The sequence below is a fragment of the Taeniopygia guttata genome, chromosome 5 (assembly GCF_048771995.1).
Source record: "Taeniopygia guttata chromosome 5, bTaeGut7.mat, whole genome shotgun sequence".
In the NCBI taxonomy this organism is placed as follows: Eukaryota; Metazoa; Chordata; class Aves; order Passeriformes; family Estrildidae; genus Taeniopygia; species Taeniopygia guttata.
Window position 1 is genome coordinate 58,833,138 of NC_133030.1, and position 23,661 is coordinate 58,856,798.

A 23,661-nucleotide genomic window follows, 5' to 3' on the forward strand; every position below is an offset into this window, starting at 1 on the left:
ACACAAGAAGCTCCATACTAGATTCACTTGAAGAGCCTGCAAGTAGCAAAACCTTAATCCATTCTGCTGTGCAAGGGTTAAATTCTACATAAAATACTATTCCAGACAATAGTTCTTTAATTTCATTTGATAGCAAACTTCCTGAAAAAGGAATGTTTACTGGTACTTTTTAATTACGAAAAATAAAAGAAACCATAAATTGTCTGTTTTGCTGTCTGTGCTAATTGCATTTAATTATATATTTGGAGTAAGCTATGATTTTCCTGCTGGTTCCCATGACATTTTTCATTATCAGCCACTAATTGTCTAGCATGCACACTACATTGTGAACCAAGTAGGCTGGTGCGTGGGCAGAAGTTCCAGCGAAAGCTGCAAGGCAGTACAAGTGTACATTATTATTATTACTATTATGATGTATTAGAGAGTTTCCACCTACTTGCATATCTACATATCCTCATCCCTATCAGCAGTGTCACAGCAAAGCCCAGGAGTCCATCCTTGTGCTTGGCAAGGCTCAGCAAATACTGAAGGGAAGTTATGTAGGATGGAATGATGGCAGCAGCCCCACTGCAAGGACAAGTTCCCTGCTGGGTGCAATGGAAACACCAAGCAGCTTTCTCAGTCACTTCCTCTACTCAGTGCCCAAAGCACGTGGGTATCAGAATCTTGTCACTTTGCCCACCCACAAGCTGAGGCCAAGGTTATCAAGAAAAGCAGTGCCACACGTGGGTTCCTTAAGGAACAGGATAACTAATGGGCTCTTTCTGAGACAGCAGGACAAAAGAAAAAGGTAAGGGGTTTTCAGGAGCCGTGGCTAACACTGTATCCATCACAGAAATATCTCCAACAAATCCTCATCTGTGCAAACTCAGAAAGTGACACAAATGGTGAAGCAACTCCTTGCATGCAGCATTTTATAAACCCAGACTGAGGGAAGCTGTAGGTGCCAATTCTTCACACAGCAAACTGCAAGAACATGACCACTGCTTGTCCTTATCAGCCTTGGACAGGTGGCAATTCTATTCATGTGCACCACACACACAATACACAAACACTTCAGAAATAAATGTGTGTTTTCACAGGATTGCAGCTCTCTCCTGATATCTATTTCAAAGGAGACAAAGCCCGACCCTTTCCAACAGCACTATGAGGGAACAGTTGTATAACTCCCCCTCTTCTCCTCAAGGTGATCCACAAATACATTATCAGAAATGCAATCAGAGCACATTCGGTGCTGTAGCAGGAGTGAAATTCCCATCCAAGGCAGGAGGACTTGCCCTGCATAGAGGCTGGGTTTCACACACTTTATTTTTATGTGCTGATTTACAGATAGCAAGAATGAGGAGGTTCTCCAGCATTTTTATATAAGGAATATGAAGAACAGAAAGGCACTTATGACCTGACTATACCTCTATTTACTTTGACTGCCAATTTTGTCTGATCAAAGGGTGGAGGCCCACTTGTAGCTGCTGCTGATGTATTTTCAGGTCATCTTCAAAGGTTTAATCAGCCCTTATGGCCTCTGACATAGGTATGCAATTTCAGAGATCTCAAAGACAGTAAATCAACTTCATTTCCCTCTCTTCTACCACCTACAGACCCACCCAAACACCTTGCAGGCTTCAATGCATTTATTCCCCCCAGCAGGTCTCTGAAGCAGGGAAACACTAACACAACTGCCCCACAGAACAGGAGCCATGGCACAGGCACAGCTCCCAAGGGTGGAAGTTAGATCCAAAAGAGCAATCAAGAAACGTTACATCCATCTACACAGGCATTTCAGTGCTTAGAATTACCTCATGTTTCACCCCAAAGCTGAGGCTTCACCTAGAGAGGACATCATGGTGACAAGTCACAGGACTCCAGGCATCTCTCCTCAGTCACACTGGGTCACACAAAAGCCACAGAATTGGCATTTTTTTCCTCCAAACTGGGGAGCTGCATCCTCTGATTCTCTAAGAGATGCAATCCAATAGAGGTGCTCAAAACCTTCAGACCACACTGAATTGAAGGCACATCAGGTACAGCAGGACACATAGAGGCAGTGGTATTTAGCAAGTGCTCTCCCCTCAGGAATGGAAGGCCTGAGATGAATTATCCCTTAAACCCACATTTTCCTTTTCCCAGTACCATGTCTAAGGCTCAGGACTAGAGGAGGGCAGCCTCTATCCTTGAGGCTCAGCTTGGCTCACTGTCAGCCTTTATTGAGGCCAGAAGTAGGAGCAGATTTGATTTTTCTCGGCCTACTCATAAAAAACAGACTCAGACTTGAATCCTCAGCGTGCAGTCTGGGTTTCACTTAGAACCTGCTATAGATAAATGACCAAGACATAGCCACTGGGAGGGCAAACCTCAAAGCACCCAGCAGCCAACCCGTGAGAGCCACAGGCCCAATTTCAAAAGGGCTTTCCCTGAGGCCAAATTTTCCACCTGGTAAAGGCTGCTCTGTGTTTTGCAATGTACAACGCTGTGGCAGCACTCTTTTCCCAGCAGCACAAAACCCATCCTGGCCTTGAGCAGTGCTCTTGATGACATTTGTAACTGAGCACACAGGGTTCTGTGAAACATCCTGCCTTCAACAAAAGGCACTTTTCAACTAGAAAAGATGAAGTATTACTTTTGCTGGATGTGTTTCAAATGAGTGTGGAGCATTAGTTCAAGTCCTCAGCAAGTACACAGCCTCTGCAAACAATGACACGTGAAGTTCTGCATCCTGAAGAGTCCTGGCTCTCTCCACATTCCTCCATCTGTAAGCAAACACACCACAAACACAGACTGAAGAAGGGAACAGAAATGTGTCCTGATGGACAGGGAGAGTTCACACTGTCTGGTGGAGGTCACTCGCAAGGGTGATCCAGAGGTGCCATCATCAGTTTTAGTAATAACCATAAAAATGGCTCCGGTTCAGCACAGTATTCAAAATTCTTGAAGTTAACAGGCCAAGGAGACTGATAATTTGAGCAGCACAGAGCTTAAATTGTCAATCATGAGCTGAAAGCTGGTCCCCTCCATGTCAGGGCTGGACAGATTAGATGGGGACAGCACAAGGAACCTCACACCCATCTAGGCCTTGGACCTTTTGGCCCAAGGTCCCTGGCAGGATTGTTCCCAGGACTGGGGCCACAGCTGAGGTAATCAAAGTGAAACCTGCAGCCTCACAACTGTTCATCTCAGTTCTTCTCCAATCAGGGAAGAAAAATTAGAACCAGGTAGAAAATTACTTTCCCAGCCCGCAATCTATGGCCTCGCACTCAAAAGTTTGCTCTGCCATTTCTTCTCTGTCTCAACAATCATTCTAATCTCTGAGCTACACCAAAATTCTCCATTTTGCACTCTGGAACTATTTTCCATTGTAAAACCAGCTATCACACAAAGCAGTGAGTTATCTTGGAGGTCGAAGCTTTTACCTAAGGCATAGAAAAGCAAGAAAATGGCTGTAGTGATAATGATAAATACAACTTGAATTAGAGCAAATGAAAGAATCAAGTCCCTAAAAGCCAATCTCCTGCTGCCTAGGGCTCTCATGTTAGAGATCAGAGCTGTACTCAAATGCAAATAAATCAAACAGGACAGAGGTCTCCACTTGCCCCTTCCAGATATCCTTCCACTTTCCAGCCTCTGCAAAAACTACCACAGTATCAGGGGACAGGCTGTTTTTTCTCCCAGACTGTTCAGAGGAGAATTCCACCCTGAAAGAGGACACAACCTGGGTCTAAGAAAAAGTTTTTTCAAGGTGATGCACTTCTTAGAAAAATTTATAATTTAGCAGAATTTAATTGTCCAACAAGAGCACCTTTTCTCAGAAGGTTCTCAGCCTGCTCTCCCTGTAGTATGTTTGTCTTTGATCGTGTCCCAGGTTTGTTTTCAGTCACAGTACAACACAGAGATCATAATCTGATACCTTTTGTCATAGCTGACACCAACACTGCCTTACTGGTAGAAAGGGAAGACTAGGGCTGTCAGTCTGCCACATTTCTTGAACACTGAAGTCACGCTTTTTTTTTCCTTTTCTTAAATACAACTTCTTTGTTGCCATGGTATCACTAATGCAGTATTTTGAGACAGGGAAAGAAGATAGCTGTGCAGCATCACAGTGACACATCTATCAGCTGCCATCCTCTCAAAAAGAATAAATAAATAAGGATGCCAATGCAGAATTCCTCCACCCTTTAAAATTATTCCCTCTCACATACAATTCACTGTCTATAAAGTTCATGCCTCGGTTTTATTATAGAGAAGGTCAGAATTTCTCTCACAGCAAGCAGTGTCTGGAGTTATTTCTCAATTCCTTCTCTTCTCCCTGTGCTACATGACACCAGCTGAGGTCCACACTCAAAAGAGAGCAGCACCTGCATGTTCAGAAAATGCCAGCCTGGCTCCCCATGTTAAAGCATGCAGTGACTCTTTGCAAATCTTGCTTGTACAGTGATTTCTCCCTGAACTAACAGGGTATCCACTGGTGAGAATAACTCACATTCATCTCAACAGTGAGAGAAATAAAATTGGGCTCTCTGATATGTGTCTCCTATATAACCACCTTTAGCTCCCTGTGATCATGTTATCCTTGGAGCCTTGGAGTCTTTCCTATCACTGCCAGAATTATTTTAAAACAGAAACCTTTACTAATTTAGCAAATTAAGGCCTGACACTCAGCACAATGGCACTTCCCTCCTTGGCTTGTGAGAATATTGAATCAGGTCCTTTTCAAAATTTCAGAGGTGGCTGTGCCCACCACTGGCACAATTCTGCTGTGTGAGTAAATCCAGGGAACAGTCACAGTGAGAGATGCTCCTGTCCCCAGGCACTCCCTGATTTGGGATCCAGATCAATTAACAGGCAACAGGAGACACAGTGACTTGATGAGATTTTCATCTCCCACTTGATACAAAAGGAGGAATAATGTAATGAAATGGAAACTTTTATAAGCTGAATTTACCAGGGCTTCTTTAACAGAGAAGGGAGCAGAGAGCAACAAGCAAAGCAGTGACAAAAGGTCAAACTGGAAGGACCTCTGATATGAGTCAAGAATTAAACACTGAGCACAGAGTCCTCTAGAGAATAAAAATAAGTATTTTACATTTGGGAGAGAGAGAAAATGGGAGGAGAAGGGGGAGAAAGGAGGATCTCAGTTGCTGTTATTTGGGGGGGGATAAAGAAGAACAAGTTGTCCCCACTCAGAATTCAAGTGCTCTCACCTCTTCAAAGAGGAATCTAATTGGGACCTTTATATTCTTATTTTTCTCATCCACAAAACCTTGCTCTTAGTTTCACCAATTTGACCCAAAGCACAATGACTCATCACAGCAAAAGGCTGGACAGCAGCTTTGGGTTTTTTTCAAAGACCTAAATAAACCCTACTCCATCAATTGACCAAGGACACGCCACAGTAAACCTCTCACTGAAGGCTGTGCGTTGCCTTGGCAACCTGTCTGATCTCCATTGCTCCAGGGACTGGAAATGTGCTTCCAACAGGAGAATTTAGCTAATCAAACCAAATCTCTTAATATTTAGACGATTTCCCATCGGTGGAGAGTGTGCCACGTGCCAATGGAAAGCAGGGCACCCTCTGAACACAGCCCTGGCTCCTCCTTGACCTGCTATTTGTTGGATCCTTGTAGGCCACTGACATCTCCTGGCAGGTACCAGAGGAGAAGAAAGGTGGCAAGAGACCACAGCCTCACACCTGCACTCATCACAGCCTGGCAGGATGCAGGACCCTCACAATATCCATGCCTCAACCCCTGACCTTGGGAATTAAAATAAAGTCTCCAATATTGGCATTGCACATCCCCTTGGTGCTACTTCTTTGGAGCCTTCTGAAGCTGCTCTGTCCCTATTTCAGCTTCCATTAAATACATCCAGGCAGCAGTGGCAAACTGCTGACCAAAAATACAAAGGGAGACAAGCATGTGCCTCTCAACTTTCCTTGATCAGGGGCTGCTGTCAAACTGCAGCACAGAACGCCTACTTTTTTCTAAAACTTCTAATTGGCAGTGCTAAAGGGGCAGCTTTGGTGGCTAATTTTGTCTTGAAAGCATGATCAGACATTGATTTTTAGTTTTTTTAAAGGAGTAGCCAGGTCAACCTTTATAAAGATCCACTAAAGATTTCTGGGCCCTGCATTTAAGCCCAGCCACAAATCCAGATGATCAGTCTGGCATATTTAGCAAGCCAAGGGGACACAAAAAGAGGCATGAGGAGCAGAGGGGAGAGAGGAGTGTTCTACAGTCCTGCTGCTTTTGCTGAGACAAGAAATTCTGCGTGGTGGTGATGAGATTCACATCCAAGAACGACTACCAGTTTCCATCTAACAACTACCAGAGCTATGTCACCAAAAATGGCCCTGACTGTGACCTTTCTGAAATCAGGGTAGCTGATTTGAGTAGCAGAGGTAGCTTTGGCATTCAGCTTCTCTTTTCCTTGACAAGGATGAGAGTTTATTCTCTTAACATTATTGTGCTGTATTATTTCTGGATTACATTTTTCCCCATTGCAACTTTGTAAAGGAAGGTTTCAAGAATAAAGTAGAGTAAGAACTTAATGTTCTTGGGAGATGAAGAAAGGCAGTTGAGTGCATGGGAATCAGAGTGGGAGACTTGTATGGTCTCCCATTTCCTTCCATAAATGTGACAGTCCTGATGAATTCTGGAGAAATTTGAATGGAATTGAAATGTCTCAGAGGACACTAATCCACGACTCTCTAAACCCAAATGCCACAGGTCCTGCATGGAGTTTCATTCCACACAGGTTATTCGCTGCCAGATTAACTTCTGGTATAGCTACAATAGTCATGAGGGATCCTCAGATGGATTTTGAGCTGGTACAGAGGATGTCTGCACAGGAGAAGCTGCCCCACCACAGTTTCCTGGGACCTGGGCTAGCCACCAGCCTCAGGCTCTGGCTTTTGAGGAGCAGGATGGAGGAATTGTTGACATTTAACAGGGAGGCCTAAAGCAGAAGGCTGCTGCTCATAAAGCAGGGTGTGATTTCAAAGAGAGGGAGTGTTGTGGAAGACTTTTAGGCCTCTGGTATTGATCAAGTGACCTACCCCCTGAGAAAATATAGTCTAACAATAACAAAAACCATTAAACAAATGCTTGTGTGGGGGAAAAAAATGTCAGCAGTTTCTAGAGTCATGTATTCAACTGAGTGAAGAGCTGAGCAATTATTGCCACCTTTTACCATGGCCCTGGGAATATTTCTCGTATTTTGCTCTCCACACAGGTATAAAGCAGTTAACCAGTTACTAGGGCTGTGTGGAAAAAAGGAAGGAACTGAAGTCATTGCTCAGCTAACCCAGGGTTCTGTGACAAAGGAGAAGCAATGAAATCCTGCAGGCATAAGGAAGAGGGAAGCAGAGCTCATTTTAAATGGCCAGGAGAACAGCTCATTCCCTATGTGTGCCTTCCCAGTTTATTCTTTCCTACATCACACTTTCTTCTAGTCCACGCACTCCTCAGCTTTACTGAACCTGAGTTCAGCCAAAAACTGAAAAGCTCAGCCAAAAACTGAAAAGCTCAGCCAAACTGAATGAAAGATGAACCCTGGCACTTATGCCTGAAATATCTGTCTCTACAGGACATGGAAAATCAAAAGGAGATTTAATAGGGAGCAGGAATGATCTCAGAGAAAACAACTGCTGTAAGTCATCCTCCATAAAATCAACATCCAGGGCAGGACCCCAGCATTTCAAAACCTGGGGAAGGGACTTCTCCAGATGGAAGTGCCTTTTCCAGATGCAAGCAGCCACAAAGTCATTTCAGAGGATTCATTTGCATTAACAGGTTTCAAAGCATCTAAAGAGTTTCTTTCAAGCAAAAGCTGTGATGTCCAACTGTTCTCAGGGATAAATGGAGAGCTGTGCCACTTCAGAGCCAGGAGAAGGGAAAAGGGGAGGCAGATAGAGGCAACTCTTAGCCAGAACAGATGCAATGGAGAGGGACTAAAATAGTCTGTGCACTCCAAGGGCTTCTGCAGCACTGACACTCCAGCCCAGCCAACGTGAGCAAACATCAACACACACACACACACTGCAAAATCTTGACATAAATGACCACAAGAATAAATTGCAGCCTGTTCCTGGGATATTTTCAGATATACTGAGCCAAGCTATGGAATCTATTTACTATTTTATTGGGATCCCTTCAGCTGTTTTCCCCCACAGCCATCATGCCACATTAAGTTCCTTTTTTCTTTGAACCTCTCTCAGTCCCAAACACCTGCAAGCACCCATGGCTTCCCTTGCACAGCAATCAGATGTGCCCTCTGCTTAACAGGAATGCAAATACTTTGCACTTTTGTTACTCATTATGGATCTAGAATTACAGTCTACTACTGCCTTAAAATAAAATCTGGAATGACAGCAGGAAACAGAATAATGTCAAAGTAGAAAACAGAAGAAAAGGCTTACTCCTATTTAATTCCTTGCAATTTCCAAGATCTTTGTATTTTAAGAAAACCAAAGCAGCATGCAAATCCAAAGTTAGAAGCGAGGGTAGCATAGGATTTTCTTTTCAAACTGTAATTGTCTTGAAAGTAAGAAACAAGGAAAGCTATCTTCTCACCAAGAAATATCCCCAAAGCATTCCAAACACAAGACTTACCTAATCACACTTACATGAAGCAGCAAGATGAGTTTAACCAGAAATGGAATTTCCCAAGGAAGCTTTGAAATGTTTTGTTTATGAGAAAAGTCTTCTTCCTGAGTCAGTCTGCTAAATCCCTAGACTCTGTAGTACTCACGTGAGCTGGGCAAAGCTGAAGAGAGGCACAGTCCTGAGTCTGAGAATCAGGAGCGGTGCTGGTGTTCTTGCCCTTTTCTCTGCATGTGCTTGTTGATTTAACATCCCAAGGAAGAAGGAACACTGCTAGTTGGTAAACATGTGACAGCCTCCAAAGGAATGTGAGCCAGAGAAACGAGATAAAGCAGCCTATGCCACTTCCAAAAGGAGGCATTTTAATATTATTGCCTCACCTTTCCTACTGCTCTCACCATATGAGTGCTAGGTCTTTAGTCAAACAACTAGCTTGCTGAAAATTTGCCTTTAAAAAAATTGCTATTCATGTATCAGGAAATTGGAAGTTGTAAGTGATTTTCTCTACTGTACAGAGATATCATTTATTACTTGGCTTAAATTCACTGTCTGGTAATAAGTATTTTGGATCCACTTTGGAAATGTACCTTTCCCATCCTGGATTCCCACAGGTTTGCAGTAAAAGGGTAAATTAAGGATCATTCATCTAAAGCAAAGGGAGCAGCCTGCCCCTTGCACTTGCCATGTTCAGGCAGTCATTACTTCCTGAACTCTGCTCACCCTGGGGCCAGACCCTGCTCCATCTCTGGGGGATCCCAGGCTGGAAGGGCAAAGCAGATCTGTACTCCCCAATGGGTTTTTACATGGAGGTAAAAGCTGGTTTTAAAGAAAAAGGTGTAAGAACAGCACTGATCCCAATGCATCCCTTGTTAACCTTAGTTTTAAGGAAGGCTCTGTATAAGCCTCATGTACCATGAGAACACATTTATTCTCTCTCTTCACTCCCCCCACAACTAATACTTTGAAGGTGCATTTTGGATGTAGTTTTGAACGCCAGCATGAGAAGGATCATTTTCCCCTGATATTCAGGGCAAATCCTTCCTCAGTCTCTGCCTGCAAAAGGTCTAGCTGTAGTGAAACTGAAGCTCTTCCCAGCAATTCATTTATTGGTGTAAAAAAATTGTTTCCAGCTTCTAGAATACCTGATGTTCCTCAAAAACACCATGGAAAAGCTATAAAATAAAACCACACATCTGAATCCAGCTACTGAAAATACTCAAAATATGAGAGAGGGTGGAGAAGGTGTGTGGGATTCCTTAAAATCAGAGGGTTTTGGGCACGTTGCAAAAGGCAGGACTCAGAGACAGCAGGATGGTGATTAGAGCTAAGCAGTAGCTATAAGATTTGTCAGCAGAAAAATTATACAAAAAGTAGAAGTGTAAGGACAAATAGAACAATGGTCTGTGTATTAACGCTTGGGTAGAATAACTCCCTAAGTTGCAGAAAAGTATATCTGGTGAGATATTAGGAAGGTCTAAGCTTAATAATGGAGCTCTGTGCATTGTATCTTGAGGCTTACAAGCAACTATTGTATTCTAAATAAGCAAGCATTGTTTTAACCAAAGGTACGTCTATAGTGATTGGATAGAACTACTGTCAATATGCTTTTGCTTTGTGTGACTGGTGAAAAAGTTTATAAAGTAAGTTGTAACATTAAGTTCTTGGTCTGTTGCCTGGATGTGAGCTGCTGGCATCTTCCCATTGTCATAACCATGTAATGAGTCTGATGCTTAGAAATAAACAGCTCGAGACACATTCCACAGCAATCCCGTCCCGTTCGTGACTTGTACATAGCCCCCAAGCCCACCTTGATAAAGGTGGACAAAAAATGAGGGGGAGGAAGGGAGTACACAGATGTGGCTGCTCACAACCAAAAGGGCTTTAGCCCTACAGCCTGCAGCAATTTGTAAACTGGCTCTAATCTGCTCTCAGCAGTAGCTTGCCTTTCTAAGGCAAACTGCTCCCTGAGGCAATTTTCTGCAGGTGTTCCTAATGCAGCTCTTTTTCCTCCCCCAAAAAAGAAAAAGGTGTTCTGATGATCTTGTTGCTAAAAGCCGTTGCCTAGATCCCCCAAAAGCAGTCCAGACTGGCATCCTCAAAATAAAAGCTACTTAGAAAGAGCTCAAGAGGAGGAAGAAAAGTCCTCATTGGGCCGACCTCAATCCCCTGGATTTACATAAATCTGGCCATGGCAGAATCCCAATGGATCCCAGCTGGAAAGGGTGTCTGGCTCCATGGGCAGAGCCCTGGTGAAGAGCCACATGTGCCTTCCAGCAGGGCTGTTCCCAGACTCACAGCCTGTCCCCTGTCCCCGTGGTGCCCACATCAGGCATGGCTGAGTGGCCGTGCTGAATAGCCAGAGCAGGAGGTGGCGGCTGTGGGGTTGTGGCTAAAAATATGTGAGAGTGCAGCAGAGCCACAAGGGAAACACCAAGTCTGGTTATGTCAGACTCGTCACTGGAGCCAGCTGAGTGAGCCACTTCATCCATCCATTGCCCTGGAGGATTATCTCATCTGCTAAGCCAAGGGGAAATTTCCCTGCTGATTGAGAATGAAGATGTGCAGAGCCAGGCTGCCTGCACAGTTGGGCACACAGGCCCTTGGGTGCCTCATTCCCTGTATTTCCAATGCTGCGTGATTCAAAATAAATGTTCAAGTAGAAACTCCAGAAGAGAGGCTGCGAAATGAACTGCCAAAGAGAAAATAAGGTCTCAAGTTCAGTAAAGTTTGCCCAGGTTTGCTGCACCAGAGAAGTTGCTTACTCCAGACTTCTTCCCAATGATTGTTCTGTTATTCCCTTACTTTTGAACTCTTCCCTTTGCAACTTTCTCTCTAGCCCCTAACACGTTTTCTGTGGAAATGAGATGCTTATCCACTTCCATTCAAATTTCTCCAGAATTCATCAGGACTGTCACATTTATGGAAGGAAATGGGAGACCATACAAGTCTCCCACTCTGATTCCCATGCACTCAACTGCCTTTCTTCATCTCCCAAGAACATCAAGTTCTTACTCTACTTTATTCTTGAAACCTTCCTTTACAAAGTTGCAATGGGGAAAAATGTAATCCAGAAATAATACAGCACAATAATGTTAAGAGAATAAACTCTCATCCTTGTCAACTCAACACTGCCCTTTCTATGATTGTTTTTTCCCAGAACTGTTGTGCTAAGAGCTAGAGCACAATTGGCAGGAATTCAAACACATTTTCAGATGTAGTCAGTTTTTATTATTCTTTGTCAACCACCAGCTAAACTGTAGATATATTCCCTTTATGTCCTACTAAATGTCAAGCTGGTATTTTTAAAACCCGGGAAATGTATTTCACATAAACCTTTACACCATTATTCCAAAGATCAAGCATCCTTTCACCTGGGAGCCCCTGGAATGGCTGTTCCCCCAGCAACATGATGTGCTTCTTGCCTGTCCAAGCAGTGAGATCCCTTTCAGGCATCTCCTGCCCTGGGCCTGGATGAGAGATCAACCCTGACAAGGCCCAGTTATGCCAAGAAAGAGTATTTATGCTGGTGTGGCTGATTTAATTCCCTCACAGAGCAGCAGCCCTGGGATACCTGCCCCATACCTGATATTTAGCAGGCACCACTCTCATTGTAGTGCTTTGCAAAACAATTATTGCTGCAGCATTTGCTGGAGGTAACTTGGCTGAACAAAGCATGAATGTGCAGGGAAGGCAGGATGGCAGTAAAACTGCACACAAGCTGCAGTAAAACTGCACACAAGCTGCAGCAACTCACACTTCCACTTTGTTCAGTACATTAAGCCTTCTTCAACATTTTCTAGACTTGCATAAACCAAATACATCTTGAACATAAAGTCCAATTATTCTCCCTTCTCGGCCCCAAGCCTTATTCAAAAGAAATATAAGAGTAAAGAGCAAAGTGCATGCAACAGAATCAGGTCTCTGAGTCAAGAGCCCCAAAACTAGAAAAGCTTATGAAATAGAGCTCAGGGCAATGTACTCCTCTTGCCAAGGCACGAATATCTGAGTGAAACATCTCTGGCACATCTTGGTGAGGTCAGACAGTGTCTCCCAGTACTCCACTCCTCTGGGCCAGCTGGAAGGAATGTGCCTGTGCTGGAGAAGCTTGAAGGCAGAAATATTTGCACAACACATTTCTGCCCAAGTCATATTCACCTGCTGTCTGCTGGCAGGTACGGATGACAAGGCCCTGAACTCCAGAGGAGGAAACTGTCTTAGCATAAGCTGTGTTTCAATTAAACACGTGTATGGACACCACAGCATTTCCTCACTAAAATTTCCATGAAGTGGCACAGACCAAGTGCCTGAAACCACACTTGAAAATTAACTGAAATGAGGCCATGAGCCATTAGCCACAAACAAAAGGGTTAGCTTCACCTAGAGTCCAAAATACCAACAAAATCTATGTGGCCACTGAGCCTGTAGTAGAGAAATCTGACCTAGCTTGCTGAAGTGTGCAAATAAAGAAATTGTAGATTATCAAGCAGTAATTTGATCTAATCATTTCCTTGTGGCTATTCCAGTAGGTGCTGTCTGATGGCCAGGCAGTCACTGTCCTGTGTTCCTGTACACTTCACAAATGGGTTTTTGGATCCAATTCTGACTTTCACCCCAGGCTTGGACCTCGCAGCTCACTTATTCCAATCAAACAGTTTCCCACTAATTTAACAACCTCTGAAGTGAATCTGAGAGGTCCAGTTCACAGGAATTTGCAGAAGTTTCAGAAGAGAGGGTCTCTCTTACAACCTGCATTTATTCTGCTGGTGGGAAGAAGGAAAGCCTGGAGCAGCACTCAGTTTAGTGGGATGCCCAGGAATTACAACTGAGTAGGCAAATCAACCCCTAGAAACAAAGCAAACAGACAGGCCAATTCAAACTCCACATGAGGTAGATTTCCAAAAACATGTCTGTGTACACAAGGGTGATTCAAGTCTACTTAGAGACTTGAAAATCACTGGCAAGGATTTTGACTTTCTAAATAAAGCTGGGTGATTATTTTTTATACATAGAAAAGAAAAAATCAGCACTAAAAGAGATTGTTGACAGAAATGCAACCAAAACCATTACAGTTGCAAAGGAGATGAAGGAAGGCTGGAATTCCCCAGGAAAGTGGTAGGTTTTGGTCAGAAATCAAGAAAGAAATGATCAGTGCTTCACCTTGCAGCTAAATCCACAAACTACTTTGTCAACATCAAGCTAAATAGAAATATTGTGGGTTACACAAGACCAGCTTACAAGCAAGAGTATGGACAAGAGCAGAGTTAAATCTCCAAAAATGCAAGTAAAGTCACAGGCAATGGCTGTATTTAGAGAAGGAACCCAACAGGAACCCAGATACTGAGTCAGCACATGGGATAAAGCAACGTAGCTTGATGGATGTGATAAACAGGCCTGGAATACAGGCAAAAGTCACCACTCCACCATGGGAAGTGATAGGAGAGGGAAATACCCTCCTAAGAGCTCTCTTGACAGAGATGAGGGAGACAGAACCAAATACCCCAGGAATTGAAAAACAAAAAGAGGAATCAGCAAACAGCAACATGTGCACTGATTTGGAACATTACCAAATAAGAGAAAAATGCCTCCAGAGTGACTTTAGCTAATTAGAACCCTTGCCATGTACAAACACTACAGCTTAATCTCAGGCACACTGATAAGCAGCAGTATCAGACTGGAGGAAAAGGAACAGCTGCTCACCATACACAATGAAACCATTTGGAGATGCATGAGCAAGCACAGGCAAGCAAAAAGGAGCTCAAAGTACCAGGACTGTAATTGCAAAACCTTGACACAGCACAGACACTGTCACCTGTCCATGCTCAGCACTCATGAATGGCAGCCAGGGATCTGCCTGGAGCACACCCTAGGTGGTGGAGTTCTGGATGCTGAGAATTTTAGGCTTTCTGTGCTGACAGACTCTGACTCCTAGAGCACTGCATTTGACCTGAGGCTGTGGAGAAGGCTTCCAAAATTGAATGATAGCAATGGGATAGTGGGTGTGTAGTTGATTAGAAGTGTGTAATATCACAGAGTAGATAACTTAGAGTTTGGGGTTTTAGAATATAGTAATATATATGGAGCAAGATGGAGGTTTTATGGTGGAGGCTGATCCTTCTTCTTCACCTTCCTCATAGGTTTGGGTGTTCTTTTGTAATTGGACAGAAAAGTCCATATTGCAGACTTTGAATCATCAGTTATTGGGTTAAAAGTAAAAATAATTTAGGTGTCATTTCTTAATTGGTTAATTTAGCCTTAAAAAACCTTGTAACAAGAGATAATTATCCATTTTGTGCCCTTTTAGTGAAAGGCTACAGAACTCACTGCTGTGAGACTGTAAGATAGATAAGAAAAAATAAACACCTATCGTCTCAAGTGCCTTCAATCCTGATCTCGATAGAGGTAGAAAAAGAAGTGGAAAACTGACACCTGGGGTGCTGGGGAAAGGAGGATGCTGACCCAGTCCAGCTCCAGCCTGTTCTGAAATAAGACAGGAAGAGGGCAGGGAAATAAATACCTTAACAATGGATTTTAGAAGAATGATCCTCAAAAACTTTCAGGAACGCTGAGGAGAAACTCAGATGCATTGGGGAATGTTCATGCCCCAGAAAACACAGGGAGTCCTCACTTTAGAGAGACCAACTATGCTTTCAGAGCTGGTGCAAAAACTCTTATATTGAGGTGGTGCAATATTATTATCTAACAGCATCGGAAAGAAAACAAAACAGTGAAAAGACAGCCACAAGACTAACAGTGAAGAAAAATGTGCAGGAGGGATTCACCACCAGCTGTACAGGTAGTTCAGTTCAGAATTTGACTGGAGAGCAAGTGAAGGTTGTATTTTCAGTGCTAGCAACATGCTTTAGGTCATTGAAGTGACAGAAAGGAGACAAAAGTCTTTAAGAGAAAGCCAAGCAAAGCAGGCAGCTTCAACAATATAGGCACCAAGGATCATAAACAATAAACACAGCAGAGGTGAATGTGTCTGGACTCCAAATACCAAACAATGTGGAAGCAGTGGTAAAAATCAGCAGATGATATCCAGGGTGGTGAGAAAAGTAACTAAAAGAAAGTTGGGGTACATTAAGAGACAGCCAACATTGCCCACAGCAATTTGGTTTATTTAACTGAGTTTATACTGGTAAGTAAGAGGTTTGAACATTTGTTACAAGAAAGGGAAAGAGAGTGATTTTCCAGAGCATCAGAAAAACTCAGCATCAACCAAACAAGAAACGTGCAGTTTGCTTACCCCTTTCCTGCAGAAAAATGAAGTCAGAATGGGGCTCAGAGGACCATCAGGGAGCTCATAAATAGGCCTGGCTGGAGAAAAAGAAAACAAAATCACCCCCATGTCACTCCTGACAGGATGTCAGCAGTGGCTTTGTTGCCCTTGGGACAGTGCCACAGTCTCCAACTGCATCCCTGCACTGCCCTTTGCTTCAAAACACCTCAGCACAAAACACACTTACTTGAATGAGTTTGGCTATACAGGAGGAGTAAGTGTTTGCTGATGTTTATTCTGCTTTAATTTTATCTTATTTCACAGTGCCTCTTCAATTTAAAGCTCTTAATAGATGTCAGTCAATATCACTGAATGGCTGTTAACTGCTGCATCTTGGCAAATGAGAACCTCAACTCAAAAATCACATTCTACATTTCAGCAGTATCAAACTTCAGAAGTTATCTAGATCAAAATTAAGTGCTTCAAATAGAAAATACCTTTAAACACTGAAAAACAAGTTTGAACTCTATTGCTTAGCCAATCAGTTTTCAAAGTATTGAAATCCAAGGAAAGACGACTGATTTCAGCTAAATTTTAATACTATGGTCAAACTCCTGAGTGTAATTAGTCAAAGCAACTACAAAACTTAGTTTTTAAATTACCACTTAAGGTAGCTAACTAAAGGAAGTTTTATTATGTTTCAGAGATTATAATAATTGAAGTTTACAGTAAGTCCACAGAGTCCAATAGAATTAACTGGCTGTAAATCTCAGAGCCAAAAACTGGTTTGCAGAGTAGCATGTAAGTGATTCCCACACTCTCTGCAAGGTGCCAGCCATGGAGAGAGCTGATTAGTCAGCCTTTGATTAATTGCCTGTTACATTAGAGCCAGGGTCAATCTACTCAATTAGGTGAATGTCTGGTGGAGACCAGAGATGTGAATCAAAACCTGCAGCAAAAGCTTCAGCACAAGAGGAGAATGTTCCAGCAGCTTTTCTTCCCTGCAAGGACCTGTGTCCCCCAGGCAGCTGGCTCTCCAACCACAGCTGTGGATCATGGAATCCCAGACTGGTTTGGGTTTGAAGGGACATTAAAGGTCATCCCATTCCAACCCTTTCCATGGGCAGGGACACCTTCCACTAGACCAGGCTGCTCAAAGATCCATCCAGCATTTAACACTTCCAGGGATGGGGCATCCACATCTTCTCTCAGCATCCTCTGTCAGGGCTTTACCACCCTCACAGTCAAGAATTTCTTCCTAAACCTGCCTTTTCTCAGTTTGAAGCCATTCCCCTCTTGTCCTGTCGCAACATTTAAAGCTGCACCTTCTGTGCTGCCACCTCCAAACAGGCAAGGCTGGAGCTGCTGTGGGATAGGAGAGACAAAGGGGGGACACAGCAAGAAGAGGCTCAGTGGAAGACAAAACCCAGTGGTAAGCTGTAAATCCCTGAATATGAGAAGCAGGAGAATGTCAGGGGAAATGGTACAATGTGTTACAAAAACCCCACAGATTAAGATTAGTTTAAAACCTACCAGATTGTGACACTGTCCACAGGGTGACTGGGTATGGAGACAGAAATAAGGAATGATTTGAAACTAAAGTTATACCACACAGACTGGGAAACTGTCTTGACAGGGTGCTGAAAACACTTCATTTTTATACATTACAAATAACTAGTTAAAAACCCGTAATAGAAGAGCAACTTGTCCCCAGCAACACATGAGAATGGCTATTCTTCAACACTGTATAGAAGAAATCTAAGTAATAAATGTGGATTTGAAAAAGAAGCACTACATAAAAATCAGTGTAGCATTACAATTAAGTGGTCGAAAGGCAGAAATACTTCAGGAAACCATGTACAGGTAATGTAGGAAAGGATCAGGACACTTATTAATTCAAAATATTATAAAAGGACAAAAAAAATCAATTTGTTGATTGGGATTGAATGGTTGCTTAAGGCAATTACTGGTAGTAAAACTATCCTTCAGAATGTGAACATCGTGTTCAGAGGAAGAAAAGAAAAACAGATGGTGAACTTCTGTCAAGTTCAATGTGGAATCATAGGAGAACAGACCAAAAAACAACTGTGGTCAGCAACTTTCTAATGGCATAAAAATTTAATTACAGCTCCTTTTTAAGTGTTGCAGGAAGAGGACTCCTTTCTGAAAGCTGGTGGGGTCACCAGTGATGGTGGACAAAGAACACTGATGGTGATAAGCCTAGAGTAGGAAAGCCAAATTTTGCACCAGTGTTACCTGCAGAGAAGTTGAAAGATGTAATTCAGGACTATTTTCTCCCAGAAAAGGGATCTTGGTGACTGCCCAAATAGTTCCTTGAAAACAGTATTCAAGGGCAAAGCAAATAAAGAAACATGAAAACTAGTAAGACCGCAAAAAGCATTGCCATTACAAATTCACATGCTCCCCTTCCTTCACTAGAGTGTAGAAGTCTTTAAAAAGTTCTTAAAAGACTTAATAGACACCTCCCATTATAGCACCATGCTGGTACAGGCAACTTGGGTAATGAGGGGTCTGCAAGAGCTTCTGCTCAAGGAAAACCTTAATTTTGTCAAATAAAGAGGTAATCATGGGATCAGAGCAGATGGAGAGGTAATAAAACAGGGGTAATAAGTGTTATGGAGGTGGCTGTTCTGGTTTGAAGACAAAACCAGTGAGAGACTCTAAGTCAGAAATACAATTTATTAGGAAAAGTGAAAAAGAAAACAAAATACATGCAATAATACAAAAGAAAAACCACAGTCAGAGTCAGAATACAACTTGACACCCCTTTAGTCAGGGTGTTGGTAGCAGTTCAAATTGGAATGGCTGCAGTCCTCCTGGAAATCCAGCAGAAAAGCCTGAGTCCAGTGTCCCAAAAACCCAGATTATATCCAGGTAGGAATGCTTGGCTCCTCCCTCTGGGTGGAGAACCTCACAGTGGGATGCTGTAACCTTTATCAGTCATACAGTGACGTTCAATAGGGCATTAGCAGCAGATGTCTCCCCGGAGGGAGAATTGGCTGTGGAAGAGATAAGGAAAACTGCCCACTTAACAGAAGACAACTGCCATACAGATGGCAATGGAATACATCTTGTCTTGCAATCTGGGACAGTGGCAAATCAGGAATGAATTGTAACTACACCTTTCTAGAAAACAACTAGAGGTCACACAACAAAATGAACAGGTATCAGGTACAAATCAAAATGCACAGAAATAAGGTTTCATGCAACACAAGACTATGGAACTCACTCCTGCAGGCGTTACACAGCCTGGAAGCTTAAGTATTTCAAAAACTAAACATATAAATGGGTTCATCATAGGCCATCAAACATAATCTCTGGGCTAGAAAGTCCCAAGCTGCTGATTGGCAGAAATTGGGAACACAAAGCCAGACTCTGCTCTTAAATATTCTCCCCAGATACTTGCTACCAGCCAGCATCAGGGATCTTTGTTTTGACAAGGCACAACCACTCATCTGGTGCTGCACCACAGTTTGCTTTCTAGTTTAACTTTTAAAATTATTTTTAAATTAAAAATAATCTGAACCCATAGGATTGCAAGCTGTTAACAAAATGTAAAAAAAAATGAACTGCTTGGTTTGTAGCTTTCACTAAGTAAATCAAAGAAAATAACTTTCTTCAGTAGCTTTACCTGTCCAATAAACCTTTCTGATCATTTGTTTTAGATTCAGGGGCAGCAGCCCCAGCAGGAATGGTATCTGAAAGCTAATTTCCACTGCTAATTACTCAGCAACTAACAGAGGACCACACACCCAACTGGTGTGCTACATACGCTGCAGTCAGTACAGTCCCCTGGTCCTGCAATTCACCTTCACAATATTATCACAGATGTTCCATAATGCCAGATCACCCCTAAACTAGGGTGAGGCATTCATCTGGAACATTATCTTTATTCATTCTGGTTTTCCTGAGGTGCTCTCAGTTTCTGCCAGGCAGCACAGGGACAGGTCACCACTCTGGTAATGGATCCTCTGCCAGGAGGACAGAACCAGTTCTGGGCTCTTCAGTACAGGAGAGACAAGTTGAGGCGGTCCCAGGAGAGGCTACAAGGAATGATTGCGGGACTGGAGCTTCTCTCTTATGAGGAAAGGCTGAGGGAGCTGGGCCTGCTCAGCCTCAAGAAGAGATGACTGAGAGGGGATCTCATCATTGTATTCAAATGTCTTTAGGGTGTCAAGAGCATGGCCAGGCTCTTCTCAGAGCTGAGCAACAGGACAGAGGCAACAGGCAGAAACATGCACTGGAGTTCCACCTGAACAGGAGGAACAACTTTTCTCCTGTGCAGTGACTGAGCACTGGAACAAGTGCTCAGAGAGTGTGTGAAGATATTCCAGAACCATCTGGACACAACCCTGCGCTGTGTGCTCTGGGATGGCTGTGCTGGAGCAGGAAGGTGGGACAAGGTGACCCACTGAGGTCCCTTCCAACCTGACCCATTCTGTGCTTCCACCTACCAGGACATCAGAACCCTCTCCTCCAGCCTGGGGTCTCCTCCATGCCAAGGATAAACACTTAAAGTGGTTGTTTTCCTGGCCAGGCGTGGCAAGCACATTTCTCTCTCTCTCAGGATTTTTCATAGAGGTGCACAGAGAGAAAGAAAGAGAAAGCAATTTCTATTTCTGCTCCTTGTTTTTCCTATGTGGAATGTGTTTGGAGAATTGTTTACCTGGAGTGAGTGCTTGGTTGGATTCTGGTGAGGATTGTTTGAGCCCAATGGCCAATCCAACCCACCTGGGGCTGGACTCGAGAGAGAGGGTCACAAGTTGTGTTAGAGTCAGAGAAAGTAGTATGTAGTTTTAGTATCCTCCTTTTATATAGTATATTAATGTATTTTAGCACAGTTATAATAAATAAATAATTCAGCCTTCTGAATTGAGTCAGACATCGTCACTTCTTCCCATTGGCTTTGCCTGCATTTACAATAGCCAGGTAACATCACTCCAGCACTGGCAAAACCACTTCCATCTTTCAGCCTCCCCCATGTTCATGTGAGCAGTGGGACACTCAGGAGACACAGAGAGTTTCATGGATAGGCTTTGCTGCCTGGTGGAGAGGTCTGGGAACCAGAGCACAGAGCACCAGCCCAGCCCTGCCCCACTGGCTGTAACTTGCCCTGATGGGCATGGAAACCATAGAAGCTTTAGTGCATCTTAGATGATCCTTTGTGGGTCTCTTCCATCTCGTGTTGTTCTGTGATTCTGAGGCAGAAACCAGCCCAAGAATAACCATTACATTTAGGGGGAAGGGAATCTGGAAAACATCTGATTAGTTTTTGAATGGAAAACACTCAGCTTGGAGAGAAAGTCTTCATGTCAGCCTAGATTCCTTTGGCCTTCCTGGCACAAGTAGGGAAACACAGCTGAGTAGGGGAAAAAAGAGATGGGGAGTGAGAATAGGATGGAAGGAAAAAGGGTGAGAAGATAAACTAGAAAAGGAAAAGCAATTGGCAATGTATTCCCTCTCAACTCGGTGGCAACAGTTCAGCTTCCAGCTTTAAAAAGAGAATTTCTCCCAGAAAAATGACAGTATATTTTATTTATCTTTTTCTTTGATGCTGCCAAGCTTGGCTGCCAGCAAAATAAGTTTTGAATAAAAATGTTTTGACCAGCTTTGCCTGAAACACTCAATTAGTGTTGAAGGGCAGAGCAGGGATTGGTGGGGGAAAGAAAAGAGGCCAGCAGCTGGGCAACAAACAAAGCCAGGCTGACAGAGAAGCTGGCAGCACTCTGGCCACCAGGCACCTGACAAACCTGTGTTCAAGCTAAAAAATCACCCTTTATCTCAAGCAAGGCTTAGCCTTTCAAGGATGTCCTATACCATCTTCTCCAGGGAACTCCCTCCAGGGTGCCAAGGCCCCTCAGACATTGCTGGGTGCCCTGGTGAAATCTGCAGGGCCTGGGTTTAGCAACAGGGATGGACAGCACTGAAAATACATCAGGAGGCTCCTTGGGAGCCAGTTATCACAATGACAGTCACCAGGCTGGCTTAATATGACTCCAACCATGCTCCATGCACTCAGGTAACAGCTCAGATAAAACAGTAGGTCAGCCTCTTCTCAGTCCTCAGATTCACCCTCTTCCTTTTTCTAATTTTCTCTTTTATTACATAGTACATTTTTCAGCCATCACTTAATGCTCCGTTTGCTGGCTGCCTGACAGGTCTCAAAAAAGCACATCGTTCCACTTCCAGGGCAATTCTGTTTAATCTTGTATGAAGAAGGTGTATCACTTAAGTAACTTTTTCCACCCCTCCTTTTCTGCAGGAAAAAAGGGAAGAAGTTGGAAAGAAGAATGACAGAAATGTTTCAACCTAAACGGGAGCAATTTGCATGCAAATCAGGGTTTTCAGGTGCCACAAAAGATGTGGGTGCCCTGACAACCTGAAGGGAAGGAATAAAAGGAAGGATGAATTTGACACAAACACTATCAAGTGATGAACCCGAAACTTTTAATTTCCTCACTGGGGCAAAGTGTCCTGTAGAAAGAATTTCTTCCATACCACCTACGTATTTATTTTCATTCTCTTTGGCACTACCATTGTAAGAAGAAAAATTTCTTCTTCTGTTCATGCGCCTTCTCAAAGCTCCTTGCATGCAAGAGCTACAAACGTAGTCAACATGTGAGTAGGTATATCTGGAGGTAAAACCAAGTGGGAAGTAGTTTGGTTGCAGAACTTGATGAGAAAATGAGCTATACATTGCATAAACAAGCACCAGACTGCAGAGGAAGAGAGAAACTTATGATGTACTAAACAGCAGCCAGGCATTATCAGCAATAAATAACAAAACTGTGGGTTAGCAGCGGTACAACAGGGGTGCTGAAGGTGCTGAACACAGAGGAGCTGCAGGAAGGACAGCCACCAGCTCTTTAGCTCAACCAGCTCCTCCCAGGGGAGTTTCTCCCCCACCAGGTGGCATTTTTATCCATACAGAAGAATTTTTATGCCCCAGAGCTGGCACTCCTTGCTGTGGTTAGTTGTACTGTTCAGAAAGAAGCCTTTCACAGACTGACTGTCATGGATATTTCTGCTCTCCTGGCAGCACTGAAGTAATCTTCTAGGGAACATGAAGGCACCAAGCCCTGTGGCAAGGGATGCCACAGCACCCCACATTTGGGACCACTGCACTGTGCAGCAGCAATTATAGTCATACCATCAGAGACTGGGTTAGCTTGGAAGGCAACTTAGAGATCATCTTGTTCAAACCTCCCTGCCATGGGCAAGGAATCTTTCACTACAGCAGCTTACTCAGAGCCCCATCCAGCCTGTTCTTGAACATTTCCAGGGATGGGGAGCCCACCACTGCTGTGGGAAACCTGTGTCAGTTCCTCACCATACATAGAGTAAAACTTTCCTAATTATATCTATTCTCAACCTGTCCTCCTTCTCTTAAAACCTTGTCCTGGCACCCATGCCTTTACAAAAATTCCCTCTCCAGCTCTCTTGGAGCCCCTTTAGGTACTGGAAGGGCCTCAAAGATCTCCGTGGAGCCTTCTCTACTCCAAACTGAAGAGCCCCAACTCTCTCAGCCTGTCTTGATAGGACATGTGCTCCAGCCTGTGATCAACTTTGTGGCTTCCTCTGGGCTTCTTCCTACAGGTCAATGCCTTTCTTGTGTTGGGGTCATTCAAACCAGATCTGTAGCACTGCCATACACAGACAGACAACATTTTCACTGAAGCCTCAACAGCACATTTAACAGTTTTAACTTATACCTGAAAACGCACAGAGAGCAACAGAAGAAAACTCCCTGGTTTTGCCTTCCCACAGATTCTGCACAACAGATCTGCTGTACCAGGAGACCAGCAATCAGGTTAGCAAACATGCCAC

The 23,661-nt window shown here is 43.5% G+C and overlaps 1 protein-coding gene across 13 annotated transcripts in view; it reads right to left on the reverse strand.

The window, feature by feature from the left end:
• The window catches only part of SYT16 (synaptotagmin 16), a 127,224-nt gene that overhangs the window by 79,221 nt on the left and 24,342 nt on the right, over window positions 1-23,661 (reverse strand). For 9 of the 13 annotated variants that reach the window (XM_030275156.4, XM_041716337.2, XM_072930513.1 and 6 more), the window contains one exon: window positions 15,841-15,911. The exons of 1 other annotated variant lie outside the window; for it this stretch is intronic. The gene's annotated coding sequence lies outside the window, so the exon portion shown is untranslated. The remainder of the gene's footprint in view (window positions 1-15,840; window positions 15,912-23,661) is intronic. 3 more of the 13 variants (XM_072930516.1, XM_072930509.1, XM_072930511.1) reach the window with 1 other exon arrangement.